Below are 22,655 nucleotides of genomic sequence, written 5' to 3'. Positions count from 1 at the left end.
GCAGCCCTGTGGATGCAAAGGTGACCCTGTCCCTCCTCACGTTCCAAAATAGGGCAAGAGCCTCAGGGCCCACCTACAGGAATAGTGGGATCCGCCTCACCCCTCCTAAGGGGCCCAGCCAAGAAGAGCAAGTTTATTGAGATACAAATCCACTGAACAATCTGTACCCCACTTTCCATAGCCTGGTCCCTGGAACCACTGCCCCCCAAAACAAACTAACAACAATTCTTAAGAGGACTCCACGGAGCTCAGAGACACTGGACAGCAGTAGATCAAAATGTTTGTTTCAACTTTGCTGGTGACATGCTGATGGCCTGGCTCTGCCCTTTCTGAGTGCTCTGGGTTGGATGACATGAGCCATGCATCCCCCCTTAGCTCAGCCCTTCTAGTACTTCTCTCTCTTCTCTGTCTTCTTTTCCCCTTGGCCTGTATTCCACCCCCACCCCCACTTAGGAACCTGCTTATGCCCGGATTGTCCTGTGTAATTCTTAGTAATGTGCTCTCACTCTTAAGAGAAAGGTTCCTAGGGAGCCACTGGCTGAGTCATGTGCAGCGCCCCTGCTTTCGTGGAACTTACAGGTCACGGGGAAGGCAGCCCTGTGGATGCAAAGGTGACCCTGTCCCTCCTCACGTTCCAAAATAGGGCAAGAGCCTCAGGGCCCACCTACAGGAATAGTGGGATCCGCCTCACCCCTCCTAAGGGGCCCAGCCAAGAAGAGCAAGTTTATTGAGATACAAATCCACTGAACAATCTGTACCCCACTTTCCATAGCCTGGTCCCTGGAACCACTGCCCCCCAAAACAAACTAACAACAATTCTTAAGAGGACTCCACAGAGCTCAGAGACACTGGACAGCAGTAGATCAAAATGTTTGTTTCAACTTTGCTGGTGACATGCTGATGGCCTGGCTCTGCCCTTTCTGAGTGCTCTGGGTTGGATGACATGAGCCATGTGTCCCCCCCTTAGCTCAGCCCTTCTAGTACTTTTCTCTCTTCTCTGTCTTCTCTGCCCCTTGGCCTGTATTCCACCCCCACCCCGACTTAGGAACCTGCTTATGCCTGGATTGTCCTGTGTAATTCTTAGTAATGTGCTCTCACTCTTAAGAGAAAGGTTCCTAGGGAGCCACTGGCTGAGTCATGTGCAGCAGATGGTGCCAACTCCAGGTCCACCCAGGGTCTTAAGGCCAGGCCTGGGATTAGCCTCATACCTTGCACTCATTGCCTTTTGGTCAGCACTTGCTCAGTGGCCATGTCTAGGTGCAGAGAAGGATGGAAAATACAGTCCACCTGGGCAGCCGTGTGCAAGCCTACAGCTGTGTTACTATAGAGGAAGAGGGACTACCAACGGCCTCTGCAAAAGGGGGTTACTGAATGCGGCTTGACCCAACAGACGGAATATTGTAGCTTAATCCAGACTGCCCCCCGTTTTTTTAACCTTTCAAAGGTTAACAAACTGCCCTAGCCAGTTTTTCTCAATGGTTAGAGCATCGGCCTGCAGACCAAAGGGTCCCGGGTTCAATTCCAGTCAAGGGGTTGTGGGCTCGATCCCCAGTATGGGGTGTGCAGGAGGCAGCTAATCAATGATTCTCATCATTAATGTTTCTATCTCTCTCTCCCTCTCCCTTCCTCTCTGAAATCAATAAACATATATTTAAAATAAATAAATAAACAAACAAATAAATAAATAAATGTAACAAACATCTTTGAGAACCTTCAGGAAGCTGAAGACACCCCGCCCCAGAAAAATATACACGTAATTGTTGTGGATTGAATGTTTTTGTTCCCCCAAAATTCATATGTAAAGCCCTAACTTCCAGGGTGATGGGATTAGGAGATGGGGCCTTTGGGGGGTAATTAGGTTTAGATGAGGTCATGAGGGTGGAGCCCCCATGATGGGATTAGTGCCCTAAGAAGAGAAGAAAGAGACGCCAGATCTTCTCTTCATCATGTGAGGCTATAGCAAGAAAGCAGCCTTTTACAAACCAGAAAGAGGACTGTCACCAGACACTGAATCTGCTGGCACCTTGATCTGGGACTTTCCAGCCCTCGGAACTGTGAGGAATAATGCCTGTGGTATCGTGTTATAGCAGCCCGAGCTGACTAAGACAATAACTTTGCATACCATTTCAGGGGCTTTAGAAAGCCTATAGAATCCATGGACTTCAAGTTAAGTAACCCCTTTTAGAAGCTGGTTATAAATGCATTAATCATTGCAATTCAGCTCTGAGTTTCCCAGCAGTCAAAGCAAAAAGAGATATTGGGTTCTATGGTCCTCATTTGTCTTCAGGAGAAATAAAGTACATTATTTCTGCCTGTGAAGAATTTATCTCTGGGAGGCAAAACAGTAGCTTTTATTTTTCCACTGAGCCGGAACTGCAGGGTGCCTGGGAATTCCAACCTGCAAATATGGCCACGCCACCTTAAAATGTAAAACATTGCCAGCTTCCTTTCCCCAACAATAGATGCCATCCGCTCTGGGTGTAAACACAGAGCTGAGTTTGGAGGCAGGTTGCTAACATATGGAGGACCCTGGGGGTGCAGCCGCCACCAGGAAACCTTCCAGCAACCAACCTGCTGCTGCTACTGCAGCCACTGCAGCTGCTGAGACAGCTGGGCCTGGGACACCCTGCCTGGCTGCTCTCCTGGGAAGGAAAGGGACCGAGTCCTGGTGACCTTCCCTGGAGCAGACCAGGGCTGTCTCCGGGTCCATCACACGGCAGGGGTCTAAAGCCCTTCGTGAGGCAGGACTGGGGTTTGCCACTGTGTCTTAGCCTGCCTCTCCGCCAATCTGATCATTTCCTCCTTCCCACTTCCTTGCCAATCTCTATTTCTGACATTTTCTCCTTTTTCTTTATCTTTTTTATTTTTTTGGCCATTCTTGTTTCGGTGTGTCAGGAACTGAGGAATTGAGGGTTGTCGCTCCTGAGTGTATCCTTAACCCACTCAGCTTCTCTCCTCTTCTCTCCTCTCCTCTCCTCTCCTCTCCTCTTCTCTTCTCTTCCGTCTCTCACCTATATTCTCTGTGTTCCCTCCCCTCTCATTGATTCTGATCTCTGCCCCTGTTTATCTCCACTACCTGCTTCTTGTATCTATTTCCCCCTCTATCGCTTTTACTGTCTCTTTTTTCTTTCATTCTACATCTCTTATTAGCTCTTTCCCTTTGTCTCTCCACCCACCACTGTTTTTCTTTCTGTCTTCTGTCAGTACTTTATAGAGATATCTGACTCCCCCTGATCCCCATCCCTCCTCTCTTTTATCAGTGTGTTTCTCCTTACTCTTACTCTGTCTTTCTTTCCTGATTCTCCGAGAAGGGGCCCCCGCCCAGAGAACCCTCTGCTGTATGAAGCACAAGGACAGCTCACCAGCTCGGGACCTTGAATCTATCTATGCCTTACAGATGCCGTTTCCCACAGCCAGGTCACCCTCTGGTCTCTGGGCTACCCCTCACCTCCCCCTTTCCCCTACCCTGACACACACTCAGAGTGGCCCTGGAGCCCAGCCTGGCCTGCAGGCCTCTCGGTGGGCCTGCCTCCATTCCACTCCTGGCTCTAGTGCCTGGTTGCCATGGTTTCCTCACTCTCCTCAGCGGCCACAGGGGATGGCTGGCGCTGGTGGCTTGGACTAACTGAGACCAGAACACCTCTCTGGCTCCTGTGCTCCTCCTCAACAGTTCTCTGTGCTCCTCTCCAGGGGACTTCAGCCTGGAGAACCCACCACAATTCTCTAAGAGGCCATATAGTTATCAAAATGACATTGCTGGTAGTTCCTTTGAAAAGAGAAGTGGAACCATGGCCAGCTCATCTCAGCTGGGTTCATGACGAGGACACCATTAGCCAAGTATGAGTCAGACTTAGACCGAAGCTGCTGAATCCTTAGACATCCATCCAATCATTCAAGTACTCATTCATTCAAATATTTGGAGAAAGAGGGCTGAATAAAGACAGATCCCTGCCTTTGAGAAGCCCCCACAGATGATGGCTCCATTTCATGCTGAGTAAAAGCCAAAGTCCATTTGTAATGGAGCTTGAAACGCCAACCTCCCTGAGTCTGGGGCATCAGAAAGGTGCCCCAGAGGAGAGGACTGGGACTTAGAAGGTGAATAGGGGTAGGAGAAAGAGAGTGACTGTGATTTGAGGCAAATGACAGCTTGTGCAAAGGTACTGGGGTATGGGAGAATGTGAGAGTGCAGGTAACAGTGAGCTCCATGAGAGCTGAAGCCTTGATGCCTAACTCAGTGTCTGGCAGAGTAAATGCTTAACAAATGTTGACTTATTGAATGAATGAGTGAGCAAATGAATTGCAAGGGGCTCACTGGAGCATGGAGGGGGTTGAGGGGAAAGTGTTGGGGAGATGTGTTTGGGCCGATTTTATTAAAGACGCCTCCACCCCTGCTGAAGAGTTGGGACTTCATGCCTTAGCCAACTAGGGTTTTTGTTTGTTTATTTTTTCATTCATTTGTTTGTTTGCTTTTTAAAAAATCATCACTCTGGCAGCTGCTTTGAAGCTGAACAGGAGTTGGAACTTGCAAAGCAGGGGTGGGGAACCTTTTTTCTGCCAAGGGCCAGTTGGATATTTATAACATCATTCAAGGGCCATACAAAATTATCAACTTAAAAATTAGCCTGCTATATTTGGACCAACATTTAATTAAAGTACCCCTAATGCCTTGGCAGGGCCAAACCAAATGATTTTGTGGGCCTTTATGGCCTGGGGGCTTACGTTCTCCACCCTTGTTGTAAAGTTAAGAGGTCCAGAACTGAACTCTTGATCTTCCCCACCTTCCCCCAAACCAGCAAGAAGGAGGAAGAGCCATGGCCTCCTCTCTCCAGTTGATGGCAACTCCATCCTTCCAGTTGCTCAGGCCAAAAACCCTGACATCATGCTTGACTCATCTCTTTCACCCCCTAACTCTGATCTGTCAGGAAATCCTGTTAGCTGAACTTTCAAAATGTGCCTGGAATCCAACTGCTTTTCCCCACCTCCATCACCACCACCTTCATCCAAGACATTGTCATCTTTTGCCTGGGCTATTGTAATAGCCCCTAACTTTCTGCTTCCTCTCCCATTACCTCCCCCACCCCAAGTCTCTTGTGCAGCAACCATAAGCCAGATCATTCCACTTTCCAGCTCAAAACTCTCTGATGGCTCCACCTCATGCTGAGTAAAAGCCCAAGTCTATTTGTCTTGGCCGGGTGGCTCAGTTGGTGGGAGTAGAGTCCCTACTCAGTATGACCTCATTTTAACTAAAGGAACTACAATGAGGCCACATCATCAGGTATGGGGGTGGGCATATTGACTTCAATGAATGAAATTTTTGGGGTGACACCATTCAACCCATAACAGCCACCAAATTTAAAATCATACCATCCCCTCTGATCTCCCCGATCCTGATCTATAGTATAATCACCACCCACATCTAGAAACGTCCTTATTGGTTATGGTTACTGTTTACCACTGCTCTCCTCCTGTGAGAATATAAGCTCCACAAGAGCAAGACTTGTTGTTTTGTTCATCAAATATCCCAAGTGCCTAGATCACTGCCTGCCACAGCACAGGGATTCAGTGGAGTTCGCTGGATGAAGGGGGGTTGACAGGCACCTGACAGACCATTTAGAAGCCTATTTTGTGGCTTAGTCCTGACAAAGGCCACACAAGAGGGATGACAAGCAAGAAACAACTGAAAAGGATTTTATGGAATTAAAATGCACAGGACTTGGTGGCTTGTAGATGATTTAAAAGAGGGGGGGGAGGGTAAAAATAGAAGACATTCCAGAGTTTTCTAATCTCTTGTGGCAGACGATGTTGATTGGCTCCCCAAATCAAGCCCAACCCCCACCTTCCTTTCTGCTTTCAACAATGTAAGGTTGGAAGTATGACGGCCATCTTGCCACCATAAGGAAAATATCCAGAGAATCAGAGAGGCTATCAGCTCCTAAAGGACTAGTTAGCAAGGAGAATTGGAAAGGAAGAGCATTGTGGAGAGAAGGAAGAGCAAATGGAAAGGCTCAGAGGCAGGGGGAGGCAGGCTGGGTAGATGGATAGATGGGAGGGAGTGAACGAACGGTTGGAGGATGACTGACTGAATGGGTGGGTAGATGGATGGCTTCAAGAATGCATGGAAGATGCAAGAACGCACAACCTGCTTGGCCAACTATAAGGCCCGAGCAGCTACCTCGAGCAGGAGGCCAGGGGGAGGGTCCTGGGTCATGCCATTACCCTCTGTTGGCCCTTTGATCTGAAACCCAGGCCAATCCTAATGACAACTGCCCCCACCCCCAGCCACAGAGACCAGACCTCTGGCCTCAAGCCCTTCTGTCCCTCTCCTGGGATCCTGGAGATGGGTTATTTATAGCGGATAACCCCCTGCCCCCCTCCACCACCGACACCGACACTTGCCCCTCTCTGGCCATTTCCTTCTATTCTTCTGCCTTATGTGTGGGAGGTAGTAGCCCTGGCTCCACAGAGGCCTCCCCCGTCCTTTCTTTTCTCCTTATCTTTCTCCTGGCTGAGTTTCCTGCCCAAGGAGATAGGGAGAAAGAGGCAGACCCTCCTGTGAGTGCTTGTAATATGGGAGCAAGGCTCTCAGGGGCTCCAGCGTAGGGTGCACTGCTCCGGGACAAAGGGCCCCCACCGGGCCAGCTCCCTCTGGCAGAGTGATGGCGCGCCTAGGCAGGGGATGCCCAAACGTGGGGCTGGGATGGTGATGACGAGGCATGCTGCTGATGACTAAGAGCACGTGAGTTACCTCTGCCTACTCTCATCCCTGGGGGAGTGACAGCCTCCCATGCACGTCACAGTTCCCCCATCTGTGGAATAGAGCTGGTGGCGGTGCCCATCAGCGTCAGAATTAAGGGGCACAATGGAAGGCACGGCATGACTTTTATTATCGAGGCAGACAACCCCTTCATGAGCTCTCTGGGGAGGGAAAGGGGGATTCGGGCTGGGCCAGCAGGACCGTGAGCAGCACAGGGCTGGACAGCAGGTGCATCTCAGACCTACTGAGCTCAGGTCTGAGGCTCACTCCGCTGGGCCTGGGAATTGCTTGGGAAACAAAGCCTGCCTCTGGCATCCTGCCTCTGGCTTCCAGGAAAGACCCGGCTCCTGACTCCAGCCTCCCCCTCTCTCTCTCTCTCTCTCACACACACACACACACACACACACACAAACACAGAGCAGGGATGGAGGGAGCTTCTCCCACTGCCCTCTTGCAGCAAATGGGGAAAGGTCCACAGAGACCCCTACCCAGGCTTCCATAAGAGCCTGACACATCCCTTCCTAGCTGGTGGCTCAGAGCTAAGGGCCAATATCCCCCTCCCTCTCTGTGACTTTAAAGAGGATCTTGAGGTGAGGAGGGGGCAGGGCTGAGATCAAAGCAAAGAGCCCAAATGGTGGCTTTCCAGCAGCAGCAGGGGCATGAGTGTTCCTGGGCATTTCTCCCATGATGGCCCTCTGGTCTCTCATGTATTCATTCAACAAACATTTTCAAGGCCCTGTTATGTGCCAGGTGCATTGCTAGGCCCCGGAGACACAGAAGTGACCCCAGATACGGAGGATCCTGGCTCTCTATGGCAGTGGTTCTCAACCTTCCTAATGCCGCGGCCCTTTAATACAGTTCCTCATGTTGTGGTGACCCCCAATTTCATTGTTACAAATTGAACATAGTTAAAGCATAGTGATTAATCACAAAAACAATATGTAATTATATATGTGTTTTCCAATGGTCTTAGACAACCCCTGTGAAAGGGTCGTTCGACCCCCAAAGGGGGCGCGACCCACAGGTTGAGAACCGCTGATCTATGGGGAACGGAGGACAAGCAGGTCAACAGCAGTACCAATCACCAGCTGGGACGCATGTTACAGGGGAACCAGCAGAGCGCGAGGACAGGAAAGCAGAGGGAGGCTGCTCCCAACACGGTGGCCGGGCGGCCCCTCTCAGGAGGAGACATTTAACAGCCGAGGCCACAGTGAAATCCCAGAGACCATTCCAGGTGAGGGAGCAGCAGGTGGAGAGGCGTGTGGGGAGAATGAGTTTAAAATCAAAGTGTCCCGATTCAGACCACAGTTGGGCTCGAACTTGTTTCTCCTCCAGCCATTCATCGCCTGCTTCCCCAGGGCACTTGAGGCTCCTCCTCGCCGGGCCCCACAGCCCATCGGTCATGGAGCTGAGAATCCCGCCTCTGAAATGGTTCTGTCATCACGTTCCCACCTCCAACCCTGGTCTGGGCTGTTGAGACACCTCCTCACTGGTCCCACCCGCTAGTTCAACCTCTTCCCTGCTCCCTGGGAGTGTTCTGAAACCAACCCTGTCATGTAGCTGCCCTGCTCTAAAGCCTCCCGTGGCTCCCCATTGCCTACTCAATTACAACCACACCGTTTCCCTGGGCCTCCCGGATGCTTCCCAAAGACATCACAGGCCGCTGGCCCAGGCCTATGTCCCCGTCACCACCCTAAGCCTCTCGCAAGGAACATTTACACTCCCCTGTCCTCTGTGCCTTTACTCATGCCGTTCCCCAGCCCACCCCCTCCCCAGAATGCTGTTCCTCATGGTTCCTCCACCTCCTTACCCGTGGAGCTCTTCATCTGTGAGCAGTCCTCTGCTGCATGTCCACTTCCTCACCATGCCGGGTAGGGAGGGGTCCAGGTGTTGCTGTCCCCAGGAGGGATGCCTTTTTCATATTTGGGTCCTCAGTACCAGCCCAGGACTGACGGACAGGAGGAAGGCAGTGCAGCCAACTGGATGGACTTAACCTCAGGTGACGGTCCTGGCTCAGCCACTCCTACCTGGGCGCTTCAGTTTCCTTATCTGTAAAATGGGGATAATATGAGTACCTGTTACAACGACTTGTTGATGATTAGATGATGCATCTAATTGGGTGGCACTGCCCCCAGGGATGTCCTGGAAATGGATGGGGGCCTTTTGGATTGTCACAAAGCTGGGGGCGGGTGGGGAGTGCCACTATATGTAGGAGACAGTGGGATGGGGAAGGCAGGTGATGAGCAGAGGGTGGGACGGTCCTGACCAGTGAGAACTGTCCCATGACCCATGTGACTCTCCTGTGTCCTGCTGGACATCACATAGGGAAGAAGAGATGTTTATCAGCCCTAACCGGTTTGGCTCAGCGGATAGAGCATCGGCCTGCGGACTCAAGGGTCCCAGGTTCGATTCTGGTCAAGGGCATGTACCTTGGTTGCGGGCACATCCCCAGTGGGGGGCGTGCAAGAGGCAGCTGATCGATGTTTCTCTCTCATCAATGTTTCTAACTCTCTATCCCTCTCCCCTCCTCTCTGTAGAAAATCAATAAAATATATTTGAAAAAAAAACCCAGGTGTTTATCATTACAGGGGTCTACACCTTCGCTCTGCTTTGCACATAAATATAAAGCGTTTTTGCACAGTTTGAATATACACTGAATTTTCCAGGGGTGGCGCTGAAGACAAAAGCGAGAGAAGCTCATATTTAGTTTATTCAGAACATGCCAAGAGCTGCTCGCAGTTTGGGACGGTGACCTGTTGGTCTCCGTTCAGCACTCCACGTCTCTGCACGTCTGTGGCTGACACCTTCACGGTGGCTCTGCGGGGGCCACGGCTCCTGACGACTCCACTGTGTCCTCGGGAGCAGCTGGGCCTGAGCACTTACAGGTTCAAACATTTTATTTTACACGAGGTTCTTTTTATTCCTCCTTTATATTACAGTTGGAGCATTCTATATGGATATTTTTAAAAGTTATGTGTGTGGGCAAGTTACAGCATTCATGGGGTTCATTCCAGAGCACTAAAGAGGGTATTACATGTGTTTAATATAAAAGGTGTGAGAGGGCGGGAAACCGCTGCTGCAGAGCACTGATGGAGTTGTAGGAATTCAGGCATTATTGTTAGGGGCGCAGTACACATTTGACAGGTGAACGAATGAATGACTGGAGATCCGTTGCGGAAGGAGGCTCTCATGTTACCCTCATACTACCACCCTCGTATGCCCTTCATATTACCACACACAGGAGACCCCTTGTTTGGGCCAGCCTGGCCCTGTCTGCTTCCAGTTCCAGAACCTTCTGTGGGGCCAGCTAAGCACAAGGCTTCCTTGATCCCGGCAGCCAGCTCATTGCTGCTCCAGGAAATTGCTCAGGATAACTTTACTAGTAACCTGGCTTTTGGAGCCCCTGGGCAGAGGCCACCTGGATTTGAAGGCCCAGCTGGAGCTGGATCGGGGCCACTGTCCCACCCTCTGGGGCCTTTGCCCCAGTCCCAGGGTGAGAGAGGGAATTCCTACCCAGGCCTGGGCAGAAGGGAGGGAAAAGGTGGGGACCGTGGTTCTGGGTGTCATGCTCCTTCCTGCTGGGAATAAATATCATCACGTTAGCCCAGCCGTGGGCAAACTACGGCCCGCGGTTTGAAATGAATAAAACTAAAAAAAAAAAAAAGACCGTACCCTTTTATGTAATGATGTTTACTTTGAATTTATATTAGTTCACACAAACACTCCATCCATGCTTTTGTTCCGGCCCTCCGGTCCAGTTTAAGAACCCATTGTGGCCCTCGAGTCAAAAAGTTTGCCCACCCCTGCGTTAGCCTCACATTTGTTCCTTTATTTACTTACACATTTTCTCTTTACAGGAAATACATGCTTGCTGTCAAAAGAGCTCCAACTGGTACAGGAGTGTGGATTCTCTGCTTTGTCTATTCTTTCTCACTAACCAGAGGTGGGCTGGCACCGTCAATAACTTAGCATGTGCCCTTCTCCGCATGTGCATACCCAACACACTCTCTGTTCTTTACAAACCCAGATCACACTGGACCTATTATTCTGCAATTTGTTTTATACTAAGTCAGGTGTCGAGAGCCCTTTCCAGGGCAGCGCCTACAGAGCAACTGCAAGTCATTTTGTAGCTCTATGTTTATTTATTTGGCCTTAGATTTTGTTGTTAAGCTTTTTTTTCTCATGAAAGAAATATATTCATATGGTTGAAAATGATTTTAAAAGAAAAATAATCCTCTATTTCCCCAAAGTTTCCAAGTTTGCTTTTTGTTTTTCTGGACTAAACTTTTTTTTTAAATATATCTTATTGATTTTTTTACAGAGAAGAAGGGAGAGGGATAGAGAGTTAGAAACATCGATGAGAAACATCAATCAGCTGCCTCCTGCACACCCCCTACTGGGGATGTACCCGCAACCAAGGTACATGCCTTTGACTGGAATCGAACCCGGAACCCCTCAGCGGACGCTCTATCCACTGAGCCAAACCGGTTAGGGCACTGGACTAAACTTTTAAAAAATACACTCCAGTTTCTTTATGTGTCTGTTTTAGGCAACATCTGCCGGTGACCCTCCATGGAAAGTGAGGGAATGAGTGACCCTTCCCTAAGGTTTGCAGTCTGGGTGACTTTATTTTTATGTTGGCAAGGTTCATTGGCACTTATATTCTATTTCAGTACTAGAAGTGTAACTAGAATTGATTGTAAAAAGCGAAAGTTAATATCCAGCAGTTTTGGTCACAGCTAACACTTATGAAACCCTTAACCATATCCTGGTATTGTTCAAAGCACTTCACAGGGAAGTTAACTTGTTTAATCCTCACAACAACCCTAGGAAGTAGCAACTGACATTGCGCCCATTTTACAGGTGAGGAAACTGAGGCAGAGAAAGCTGAGGAGTTGTCCCAGGATGACTCAGCTAGTACATGGCAGAGTGGGGACTGGAACCCCAATGGTGTCAGGTCTGTGTTCTGAACCAGTTACACTGATTTGTGTTCTGGCTTCGGGGTGAGAATCCCCAACCCAGAGGAAAACAGAACTGAGAGACGGCCAGATCTGAGTGCAAAGAAAATAATTATGACCCCTGGATCCAACCATGCCTGAAGCCCTACATGTTGACACTTCCTACATGCTGACGTTTTCATGAGCAAAGATTCTCTTTATTGCTTCATCCAGTTTGGTTTGCATTTTTCTGTCACTGGCCACCAACAGAATCCTGAGCATATCTTCTCAGTGCGGTTGAGGAAAGTTTTGCAGAAAGAGGTGATGCGTAAGCTAAGCAAGTCTGGAAAGATAAGTAGGCACTGCTCAAATGCACAAAAATGGAAGGAAGTTCAAGAATGAGGAGAGGTATGGAGGCAGGAAACAGCAAGATGCGGAAGTCTGGTCTTTCTAGAGAGGGCAGTGGGAGGAGGGCTGTGACTGGGTGAGAGTGAGGCCCATGGGGTCAGGACTGGGAGAAGCTTTCTGTCGTGGATGCATAGACTCAGCCCATGGAGAGGAAAGGGAACCAACAGGAAGTCTGCTCTGAGGCCACAACTTGTGTCCAAATCAGGCGTCTTTTTACACTGTGCTGGTGATGACAGGAAACTAAACCGGAGCCCTGAGGAGGGAGAGTGGGAGGCCGGACTCCATGGGCTTTGGTCAAGGTCTGATTCAGAATCAGAAACCGTGTTGGTGGTGAGATGTCGCTGAAGCCAGAGCAGCCTCCAGATGGCTCGGGGTCTCCAGAAGGCGAAGCACAGGGACACGCACCCGCTCTTCTCGGTTGCACCGGCCGAGCCTCTGTCCGAGGAAGAGAGAAGCTGGCCGTGTCCCTGGACCAGGCCACGAATCATGGCAAACACACAGCACTATGGCTTCCTGGCCATGACCTCAACCCTCACCATAATTTTATGAGGGAAGTCCTGCTATTATCTTTATTCTACAGATGGGGAGACTAAGGCACGGCCAGGCTAAATGACTTGCCTAAGGTCGCACAGCTAACACGTGGCCAAGCTGGGATTTGAACACTGATTTGTGTTCTGGCTTCGGGGTGAGAATCCCCAACCCAGAGGAAAACAGTCTGGCTCTGCCCAGGTTGTTGCCCCTGCCCTGTAGGAGGCTGGGAGTCTGAGACTCAGATGGGCCAAGCAGCAGCCCTGCCCTCTGCCTCATCTTCCTCCTCACAACATGGCAGGAACAGTGGCTTGTGGACTCATGAGAGTTCTGATTCCCCTCCTTGCTGCTGTCCCAGGAGAGGGCTTATGGGATAGGACTGGGGCAGGGTGAGAGCAAAGACGACATCTCACTCTGATCTTTCACCTGCCGGGGAAACTCTGAACCCAAGAGCCTGTCCCAAATAGAGAAGAGATCCAGACCATGGGGGCAGTTCAGAATCATTAAAATCATAATGGTAGCAAAACAAATCAACCAGCTGTGACCTACCGTAGAGCCATAGTGAAGTCAAAACTATCTGGAAAACATTCACGTCGCTTTTAAAAATCCAAGTCTTAGAGCTCTTTAAAGCTCTCAGGAAGCTTTAAGGGATGAGGGAGGGGACCACGCCTGCTCTGAGGAAGGCAGAAGGGGAGGCTGAGAGCAAGGCTTTGGCTTCAGCCAGTCCCAGGATCTGGGTTCGAGTCCCGCCTCCACTGTCCACCGTGGGAGTCTTGGGCAATCCCTTTAATCCCTTTGCTCTCCGGTTTTCTCATCTTACAATGGGAATAATAAAGGTGCTCACCTCCTAAGAAGTTATCAAGTTTAACAAGTGACAATCCTTGAAGATGCTAAGCCAGGGCCTCATGCACGAGGGACATTCAGTTTTCACTGAATTGAATGAAATACATTAAATACTGTGGTTGGATAGAACGCATTTTATGTTATGGGGTTAAGTAGGGAAAGACAGCCAGACTGCAACACTAGCTCTCAACTAAATGGCAAATCTGTAAGCATTACATCTGAGTGGGGACAAGGACTGGAGGGTCAGGGAAGATGAGGGCATTAATGGGGCTGCGAGTGCATTTGGGTTTTGTTTTCCGCTAACATGGCTTGCACGGTGCAGGTATGAAGATGAGGTGCCACACGATGGAGCGCCTATTGTCTGCCAGCGTCCAGGGTTGTAACTCATCTTCACAGGAATTTGCCAAGGGGGCTGTGTGGCCCCATTTTACAGATGAGGAAGCCGAGGCCAAGGGGGGCTGAACAGGCTCCAGCAGCAGGCCCGTGGCCACCACTAACTCAGCCATCCTTCTCCCCATGGAAATCCTATCAGAGCTGGGAGAACAGCAGAGACTCTGCAGGCTCAGCGTGCGCTGTGGAGCCTCCAAGACATCTGCTTTCTGGATTGGGGACCCCACACCCTCAGGGAAGGAGGAAGGAGGCTTATGGGGGACTTGTCATAGCCCCCCACCTTGTTCTCCACTCAGGCAACCTCCTCCCAACCTCCAAACAACCTACATGAGGGTCTGGGACTCAGTGGCTGGTCCAACACCAAAAGCAGGAGCCCCCACTCACTCACCTACTCCCTGCCCCCTCCCCTGGCTCCCTCCCCAGCCTGGAGCCTGGGGCCTGGGGCAGCTCTCCACTCATCACCCCAAGTGGACCTGACCACTCCCCACCCCAAAGGGGGCAGTGTGTGGGGCAGCACTGATGGGAGAAGCAGACAGGCTGCCTAATGGGGCTCTGGGGAGGGGAGGTGTTGAGTGTGGCAGGAGGGGGTTGTGGCCGGAGAGCTAATGACATTAACAGGCCCTAAGGCTGACAGGGCTGAGTTCTCATCTGGGGTTCTGGGAGGGGACAAAATGTGGGACTAGAAGTTGGTCTAGGTGCCTGGGTACCCCTGCCCGCCTCACTTAAGTGACCCAGTGTCCTAGTGCAGGCGGGGCTTAGCTGTGATACTACTAATAACAACAAAGAGAATAAATAAGGAAATCTGCCAACGCTCACCAGGCCACCAGCTCTCCCTGCTTGGTCTCAGGCTTCACAGTGACCCTCTGAGGGAGACACTCTGTTGTCCCCATTGTGTCTCAGATGGCACCAGAGAGGTCAAACCATCTGCCCAAGGTCACACAGCATCTAACCCAGGTCTGAAGGGATCCATAACCCACCCCTTAATCTCAATGGCTACGTAGGTCTCCAACTTCAGTGAATCTGAGGCGCTGGTACATGCAGATCCCTAGCCCCACCTTGATTCACTACATCAGAAAGCAAGGGGACAAAGGCCCCTGGGCCCAGGCAGTTCTGGTAATGGAGGTTGCAGGTTGGGAAGCCGCTGAGCGGGCAGCTGGTGCAGGGCTGCCTTACAGGAAAAGGGGAGAACCCCAGGGGTGAGGGAGGCAGAGAGCCAGCTACCCTGCCAGGCGGGCACCAGGGGGGCGCTCAGGAAGGGCCTTTGCAAATCAATGGCAAATGATGAAAAATGCAGATGGATAAATAACTTAAAAGACCCAGGCTTGCTGGAAATGGTTTCTGATCTCAGATCAGCTGCTGGGCAGCCAGGCAGGCTCACCGGCTCTATTTTTAATCAGGGGCAGTTCGGTGGGGACCGCTGGCTCTTTGGGTTGCTTTGAAAGGAGGTTCTGCCTCTGTCTTCCCCACGGAGCAGCTTTCGCTCATCCTCTCCAGCCCCAGCATGAGAAAGGTCGCTGGGAGCCCCACCTAGGCAGGCAGGAGAGGTGGACAGCATGGCCTGGACCTCAGAAAGGGTGTGGGCAAGCTCCGGCTCTGCCGCTTCAAGGATGCATTTCTGGGCAGATCACTTACTCTCGCAGAATCTCATCGGTAGTACCTCCCTTGCAGGGACATTTGGAGGATTCGCTGGGCCCGTGTATGTGCAGTGCTTAGCACACACAGTCCCTGCTGAGGAAGTGCTCGGCGAACGTTAAGGGAAGCTGAGCTGACATTCTAGGGCAGTGGTTCTCAACCTTCCTAATGCCACGGCCCTTTAATACAGTCCCTCATGTTGTGGTGACCCCCAATTTCATTGTTACAAATTGAACATAATTAAAGCATAGTGATTAATCACAAAAACAATATGTAATTATATATGTGTTTTCCGATGGTCTTAGGCGACCCCTGTGAAAGGGTCATTCGACCCCCAAAGGTGTCGCGACCCACAGGTTGAGAACCGCTGTTCTAGGGGAAGGCTGCCTGGATTCACAGCCTAGCTCTCCTCAGCCTCTCCAAGCTCGTCTCCTGACCTGTAAGATGTGCGCACTGACTGTGTCCACCTCCGAGGCGGTTAACATGAAGATGAGGAGAGATGACACAAGCCTGGTTTCAGACCAACAGTAAGCTCTAGATCAGTGGTTCTCAACCTTGGCTGCACATTAAAATCACCTGGGAATCTTTTTAAAATCCTGATTTCTGGGCCTCATCCTCCGGAAATTCTGTTTCTTTGTTACTAATGTTGTGGCCCCACCCCATAACAAAGAAACAGAATTTCTGGAGGATGAGGCCCAGAAATCAGGATTTTAAAAAGATTCCCAGGTGATTCTAATGTGCAGCCAAGGTTGAGAACCACTGCACTAGATAGAGGGTAGTTGTGTTGTTGTTGTTTCATGAAAAGATTGGGAAGAAAGATTAAATAACGCAAAGTCACTACTACAGGGTGAGGTCTGAGCCAGGGACGGAGGTTGTAGGCTGTATCCCTACCCATCTCAGTCCTTCATTTCTGATTATCGGAGTAAGAAATGCCCGGGGGGAGATGCCTCTTATAGTCATGAAATGTTTCCTTGGGATAGGGAGGGGGTGCTGGTCAGTTCAACCTGGTGAGTGAGAGCTGGAGCCTTGACATCAGGCAGCCTCCACCTACGGACCATGGAACGAGTCCTTTCACCTCTCTGAGCCTCAGTTTTTCCACCTCTAAGGTTCCTCCCAGCATAGCAGTTATGGTTGCATGTTAGGATTTCGGGCCTTACATTAGAACAGGCTCATAATAAAGGGTGGTTTTTAGAAAAATATTCCTTGGACAAGATCAGAGTCCGCAGTATCTTAGAGGGAAGGGGAACAAATTGCCCTACTTGAACGTGGAGAGAAGAAACGTGTCCAACATCACTAATCATCAGGGAAATGCAAATCAAACCCATAATGAGCTATCACCTCACAGCTGTTAGGATGCCCTTTCTGCAAAAGACAAGACATAACAGATACTGGCGAGAATGTGAAGAAAAGGGAACACTTGTGCACTGTTGGTGGGACTGTAAATTGGTGCAGCCACTATGGAAAACAGTATGGAGGTCTCTCAAACAACTAAGACTAGATCTAGCAATTCCCCTTCAGGGTATACACGCAAAGGAAATGAAACCATTATCTCAAAGAGATACCTGACTCTTGTGTTCATTGCAGCATTATTCACAACAGGCAAGATACAGAAACAATCCAAGTGCCCACTGATGGGTGAATGGATCAAGAAAATGTTACATACACAATGGTATATTATTCGGCCTTAAAAGGGAAGGAAATCCTGTCATTTGTGACAATATGGATAAATCCGGAGGGTATTATGCTAAGTGAAATGGGCCAGACAAAAATAAATGCTGCATGGTGTCACTTACATTTAGAATCGAAAACTCATAGAAACAGAATAGAAAGGTGGTTGCCAGGGGCTGGGGAGAAGGATAGAGAGATTGGTAAAAGGCTATTAACTTTCAGTTATAAGATGAATAAGGTGAGAGGATCTCATGTAAAACATGATGACTATAATTGATAAAACTGTATTGTATAATTGAAATTTGCTGAGAGTAGAACTTAAATGTTCACACACACACACACACACAGTAAAATGTGGGATGAAAAAAAGACACATGAGAGGTTGTGCTCATGCCCAGTGAATACATTGTCCCCAAAATGCCGTGTACAGGAGGAGTCAGCTCCCTGTCTCCCCTCCAAGGCCTGCATTTCCTAGTTGATACCACACACAAGTGGGGCAGTCTAAGTCGCTACAATGCCTCCCCCAGCTAACTGGGTACCCCTGGAGAACGGGAGACCACGTCTCCCTCCCCCCTATCCCATATCTGAGTTCTGGACTGGTATACAATCAGTGCTCAGTAAGGAGAATTGCACAATTGTGTGTGGTGGCACCATTTACAAAACATAGCCACATGTGTTATGACCTCTCAATTCTATAAGATTGGCTTTACTACCTCCATTTATCAGCTTAGATCAGGGGTCCTCAAACTTTTTAAACAGGGGGCCAGTTCACTGTCCCTCAGACCGTTGGAGGGCCGGACTATAGTTTAAAAAAAAAAAACTATGAACAAATTCCTATGCACACTGCACATATCTTATTTTGAAGTAAAAAAACAAAACGGGAACAAATACAATATTTGTATTTGCATGTGGCCCGCGGGCCATAGTTTGAGGACCCCTGGCTTAGATGGACTGGAAGACCGGCCTAAGGTCACACAGCTGCTAGAGATCTAAGTATGCTCCCATCACCCTTGGATAGTCTCTAAAATGGCTGCTGAAGTGTTTTATTTTGCTTTTAACCCTTATTGTGTCTCAGATCATGTGCTGTGTGCTTTACATCCATCATCTCATTTAATCCTCATAACAGCGTTGTAAGGGAAGTGCTACCAGTGTCCCCATTTTACAGGTGTAGAAACTGAGGGTCCTAATATAGAGTTACTGGCCTGGGGTTACACAGTCATTGGAACAGAACCATGACTTGGAACCAGAGCTATTCTTCAGAGCCTTTCTAAACCTTCAGAGCTCATTCTCCCAACCACTACCCTCTACTGACCAGCACTTTCTTTCCAACTCCAAGCCATGTTTGCCAACTCCACAACACCCACTCATACAAGATGTCCATATTGCTTATCCTTTCACCTCACCCCCCATTCCCAGGACAGGGCAAAGCAGAAGGAATAGACAGGGGTGGACACAGAGAGAGGAAATTACACGATAGGGGTCAACATAACAGTTAAGCAGCAAATCCGGGATTGGAATGAGGTTTGTCAGATTCCAGAGCCTGCATTCTTAAGTAGTATATAATATTGCCTCCAATCATATTTCATTAATTTAGTAGTCTTTATATTTATACCATATAGTGGAATACTTATAGTTTATTAATCTCCCATTTATGGTTCTTACACATCCGATATAATAAAAGACTAATATGCAAATTGACCTAACGGCAGAATGACTGATTGCTATGACACTCACTGACCACCAGGGGGCGGACGCTCAACGGAGAAACTACCCCCTGGTGGTCAGTGCGCTGCTCAGCCAGAAGCTGGGCTCATGGCTGGCGAGTGCAGTGGCAGTGGCAGGACCAGGCCTCAGCCATCAGTTGGACATCCCCTGAGGGCTCCCGGACTGTGAGAGGGCACAGGCCAGGCTGAGGGACCTCCCCCCTGCAGTGCACGAATCTCATGCACCAGGCCTCTAGTTCCATTATAATTAAGGATTCATTTGTTGTAGGTGAGGAGTCAATAAGATCACGTCTGCACCCTGCTGAGTGCACAAGGTCCCTACAGAGACCAGGAAATGCCCAAGTAGTTCTGAGATCCACTGGAGCGAGGACCGGGTCTCATTTACCTTTGTAGATGTGGCACCTAGCACAGTGCCTGGCACAGGACTGGTACTTAGAGCAGTGAATAAAATAAATGAATGGAAAAACCTGAACCTGCAACCACATTTTCTGTTTATTTGTTTTTCTGATTTCCAGAGTCTTTTCCTTTACATCACAACCTTAAGGACCTGAAGTTGCTGGAACCGTGAGTGGTCAAGGGCACAACCCAGCAGAGGTAGGAAGTGCCAAGGGGTGGACTGTGGATAGCAGTTTGGCTAAACATGGAGGCTCTGGACCCAACTTGCCCGGGTTCAAATTCTGACTCTATCACATTTTAGTTATGGGACCTCAGGCAAGTTACTCTCCCATCAGTAGGAGGGGCTGCCACAGGCAAGACTTTGGTGAAGGAACTGCAAGGTCCACCAGCGGGTGAGGCAGGTGGGGGTTTGCAGTTTTGCCTTCACGGGTCTCCTCTGTCAGACTCCCCTTGCGGCCAGCGTTGTACTCCTGCCTGGCCGAACGCATAAAGCCTTGTTAATAATGAATAGGCCCCTGTCTGCCTTACTTAACACTGAGCTCCAAGCAGATGCACAGCCCTTTATAAATGATCCAGTCCAGCTGATTAGGCCTCCCGGGGCGTGTTCCTGCAGCCAGCCTCTTGTTCCCCGTAATGGAATCATAATGTTAATGTGATTTCAATTAGGGCTACGTTACAGAACACAGGTGCTGGAGTGAGCCTGGGGCCGGAGGCCTCCCCAGGGACTCATTTTCCTGGGAAAGGTACGTGTGTTTCCAAAGGCTCTGCCAACCTCGGGAAAAAGCGAGTCACCCCGGCCAAAGAGAAGCCATAAAAGCAGACAAGGGGTATCCAGAGCCCACATTTCCTGCTCTTCAGGGGCCCCAAATCCACGTTTCTTATTCAAACTTGATTTGTATGTAACCCCCTTTTATGAGAGAAAGTGTGTCATGGGGAACTCTGAGGTCCGCACGCAGGCCCTGATTTGAGAAACACAGTGTTGGTCTAGGAAAATGTCTTTTCATTATAAATGATCACAGCGAGAGAGGCATTGTCTTGAAAAATGGCAACAGCATTTTTTTCTTAATAAAAACAGCTCACATAGAAGGAGGGGTTTACCATGTACCAGACGTAATTCTTAGTGTTTTATGTGTATAAGCTCATTTCTGAGAGCTTATCATCAAAACGAAAGCATGCAGATACTTTTTGAAATTTTTCATAGGATGCAAAGAGCCCCAAGCACACACTTCTAGTCCCCAGTCTGCGAGCAGCCAGTCCAGATGGGATCCTGGAGTGCACTGGGCCAATTCTCATTCTACGTATGAGGAACAGAGAGCCACAGGCGGAAGGGACTGGCCCAAGGTCTCCTAGCAAGTCAGGGGCCAAAAGGAGACCAGAACCCAGGTGTGCTGACTCCCAGCCCAGGTCCCCCCACCATGCTCATTATAAAGAAAGTACATACAGAGAGGAAAATAAAAACCACCCCAAATTCCACACCCAGAAATCTCCATTGCTAAGAGTATAAATTCTCCAGTATTTTTTCTGTAAACATATTGTATATGCACTTAATCGCATAAAATAGGATAATAATGAATAAGCCTTCACAACCTGGTATTTCCCCACCTAAATATAGCATGCCAGCCAGGCAGCACTGGGGCATTTATTTCTCGGACCATGTCATTCTAATGACCCCACAGGCTTAGGGATCCTTCAGGCCACCCCACCCCTTGGACAAATGCAGGCAGAGGTGAGAAAGGGCAGTGGTTCCCAAGGTGCCATCACTGGCAGAGTTGGGCTTAATACCCGAGGCTCTGGGGTTTGTCCCCACCCTCAATGCCGCAGGCCCGTTTTCTATTCCTTGGCTGCATACTGGCACCAGGTAGGAAGGTCAGGACCCCCTGATGCCCCTACGTGGGGTCCTGGCTGGGACAGTGTGCCAAGGGCTTATTTACATTGGGAAACAGTATTTCTTTCACAGCAACTCCTGTAATACTCCAGGTGAGTCAATATCCAGGATTCCTGGGAGCTGACGGACCCCTCCTCCCCCAGGCCTGGAAGCTGATGCAAGGATGTGGGACAAGCCCCTCTCCACAGGCAGCCCTTGGCGATTATTCCTGTGACTCTGACCTGAGAAGTGAGCAAGGATGGCCTAGTGCCGTGGTCGGCAAACTGCGGCTCGCGAGCCACATGCGGCTCTTTGGCCCCTTGAGTGTGGCTCTTCCTAAGCCTTGGGAGTACCCTAATTAAGTTAATAACAATGTACCTACCTATATAGTTTAAGTTTAAAAAATTTGGCTCTCAAAAGAAATTTCAATAGTTGTACTGTTGATATTTGGCTCTGTTGACTAATGAGTTTGCCGACCACTGGCCTAGTGGTTCCTTGGGAGCTGTAGGGGAGGCAGTGCCCAGTGGAAATTAACTTGCCCCCCCCCCCCGCCCCCCAAAGCTCCCATTCTTAGGGGTGGAGCCACAGTGCCTGTGGTTGGAACCCTGGTTCCTCTCCTTACCATCTGTGTCACCTTCAGCAGTCACCTCCATTCTGTCTGCATTGTATGGCCTGATAGAGAAAGATGGAGCAAGGGATGCCACAGGGTCACCTGTAAGAAAAGAGGAAAATAAGGCATGATTTCAGGTTTTCCAAGAAAGCAGGAATTTATTTATTTATTGTTTATTATTTTTGATTGTTGTTAATCCTTACCCAAGGGTATTTTTCCACTGATTTTTAGGGAGAGTGGGAGAGAGGGAAGGACAGAGAGAAACAGATGTGAGAGAACCACATTGATTGGTTGCCTCCTGCACAAGCCCTGACTAGGGCCTGGGCTGGGGAGAAGCCTGCAACCAATGCATGTGCCTGTGACCTGAATCAAACCCGGGACCCTTTGGTCCGCAGGCCGACACTATCCACTGAGCCAAACCGGCTGGGGCCAAGAAAGCAAGGAGTTTAAAATGGCAGGTTAAAGTCCTATTTACCCAAAGCCCACCAAAAAGAACAATGAATTTGGAAGAGAGAAAAAAAAAAGAGCAAGACCTCCATCTTTTATTAAACTAGAAAGTATACCTGCTAAATGCTCTAAAATATGATCTCAAATAAGACACGAGACCTGAGGAGGAAGAGGGTATCCCTGCAGAAGGCACAGCTGAGAGGCCTGCCTGGTGGATGACGGAGTCTGGGCTGAGTTTAGGCCACGGAGGCATCAGGCACTTCCCAATCCAGACCCAGTTCAATGTCACAGGGCGGTGTGGGGGAGGGAGGGAGCTTGCTGACTTGCTGTGTCTCCCTGCCCGGCACCCAGCACCTCCCAGGGCGCGGAGACTGCTAGATGAAGAAGTTGCAAAATGCAACTCTGGAGCCTGGCAGCTAAGAGTTTCAAAAGCCTTAGGGCTGAAACTGTGAGG

The 22,655-nt window shown here is 49.6% G+C and overlaps 1 protein-coding gene across 1 annotated transcript in view; it reads right to left on the bottom strand.

Moving 5' to 3' along the window:
- TSPAN18 (tetraspanin 18) overlaps positions 1-21,784 on the bottom strand; it is a 182,380-nt gene extending 160,596 nt beyond the window's left edge. Inside the window, exon 1 of the mRNA XM_014543310.1 lies at positions 21,767-21,784. The gene's annotated coding sequence lies outside the window, so the exon portion shown is untranslated. The remainder of the gene's footprint in view (positions 1-21,766) is intronic.
- Positions 21,785-22,655: the final 871 nt, after the last annotated feature.

The sequence above is a fragment of the Myotis brandtii genome, unplaced genomic scaffold, assembly GCF_000412655.1.
Source record: "Myotis brandtii unplaced genomic scaffold, ASM41265v1 scaffold324, whole genome shotgun sequence".
Classification (NCBI taxonomy): domain Eukaryota; kingdom Metazoa; phylum Chordata; class Mammalia; order Chiroptera; family Vespertilionidae; genus Myotis; species Myotis brandtii.
The sequence above is the reverse complement of the archived record's forward strand: the minus strand, read 5'-3'. Positions and strand labels throughout refer to the sequence as shown.